The sequence below is a fragment of the Anguilla anguilla genome, chromosome 14, assembly GCF_013347855.1.
Source record: "Anguilla anguilla isolate fAngAng1 chromosome 14, fAngAng1.pri, whole genome shotgun sequence".
NCBI lineage: Eukaryota > Metazoa > Chordata > Actinopteri > Anguilliformes > Anguillidae > Anguilla > Anguilla anguilla.
Window position 1 is genome coordinate 34,754,915 of NC_049214.1, and position 2,066 is coordinate 34,756,980.

Below are 2,066 nucleotides of genomic sequence, written 5' to 3' on the forward strand. Positions count from 1 at the left end.
AACCCTGGAAAGGGTTCAGCTTTCATTCTTGTTACATCACAATACATTGTATTAACTTAGCAGACAACCTTATCCAGAGGGACTTAGAGTGTACACAAACATAAGTGCATCCACCTGATTTATATTTGTATATTCCAGACCAGCGAGTGTATATGCATCATAACTAAAGCACAAATGCGAGTCAACTATGCTAACCAGCAACCAAAATACAAATTATGAATATATAAAGATTATATACATAACAAGTCTTTAAATAGAGGGAAAAGCATGGAGCCATACAGATAAATACAATACAAAATAGTAAATGAATATAGAGGATAGGAGTGCTAGGACGTGGGAACTGGAGGGCATCCCCATATATGGCATTGTGTGCATGGTGTGCATGCAACTGACAGGCCACAGCCGCCACACAGAGGAGACATGCCTCAAATGCTTTAAAGTGGATTAACATTTTATGAAGTAAAATCATTCAAATACTTAGTGAAAAATAAATATAAAAAAGGATTGGGTAGTCACAAAATGTCTTGTTTTGGTTTTCAATAATTCTCTATTAACTGGGACACCCCATACTTCAGTCAACATTTTTATATTGTCCCATATGAGATGCCCTTTGTCCTAAACAGTTACAGGGGCATTCAGAGGGCATAGCTGCAAAATGGCAAGTGTGCTCAGTCAAACTACCCTGTATATCACAAAATTAAATTGGATAATTTCAAAAGAATAATGCAATTTCAATGCAATGATAAACATGGAAGGCTGCAAGTATGACTAGATTCATTATGCCAGATAGGCTGAGGACAGACTTGTCAAAATGTTGAGCATTATTGGACTAACCTGCTCTATCATGTGTGGAGACCTTGTAATAAAATAATCCATAAGTAGTGTTTTGAGTGCCCCAAGTAGAATCCCCGGTCCCCCTGGTCCCAGGATAGGGGCAATGATAACAGACAGTTAGAACATCTGAAAGAATAGCTAGTCTCCTGCTGCTTGGATACATTGTGGGCACCCTACTGATGGTGATGGTGGTGGTTGGGGGGGGGGGGGGGGGGGTTGTCGAAAACAGTCCCATGAAAATTGCCTTCACCAACCCCATAATGCCTCTAATTCGAATGTTCTGTCACGTAAGCGGCAGAGGCGATTCTTGAGAACCCATACTCTCCCATCAAAAAGACAATACCAATTCAAGAGTATGATGAAATACTGTGGTCGGCCTGATGAGTCACGGGGGGCATCCCAGTAAACAAAATAAACACTTAAGTATAATTTGGGAGATCTCGACTAAACAGCATTTTGGCAACAGAGCCCAGTTCTGTATCAGAAACCACTTCTCAGAGGGCCACCCTCGACTCCCCTCATTTTCAAACACTTGCAATAAGCAGACACCATCATTCAGAGGGGGTAACACATCTTGCTTTCTACAGGCCGACACACAGTCCGTTTGTACGGCTGTATATTTTTTACTGAAAAAAAAAAAATTCTGGTTAAACACTTTGCTCAAATGTGCAATGAGCGTGTCCCAGCTGGAATATGAACCTGCAGTCCCGCTACAGTAAGTCCAGCTACTTACATATTATAGCCTACTACTCTGCCACTCCGATTGAGCAGAAATGGACTCAAGTCTCTCCATCTGCAGATCGAGGTGATCCATCTGTGACACACATGATGGAACTTATGCAGAAGAGTTGCAGTAATGGTATGGTGAAGACTGTGGTGTCTCAGACTTTTGTTCAACAGTCCTCCGTATAGCCTCACCCAATGATATTGTGTCTGCTGTGCTGAAGCATTAAAAGTACGTTTTTTAAAAAAAGCCCAGTGCCAGAGGAAAATAACAGAAACAATAAACTGGGCTTTAGCTGGGAAATTTTCCCTGCTCTAATTACCAACGTATTGTAAAAATCAGGAGAATGGCGCGAGAAGATAAGAGGGGCAATAGCCTATTATAAAAGTTATAGGTGGACAGTAAACACATCGTGCTGTTACTAAAAGTTCAAAGGTGTCTGCACTTCCTGTTTAGGAGGAGGGTGGGAGGTTCATAATTTTGGGTTGTACTGTAAATTATAGGTCTG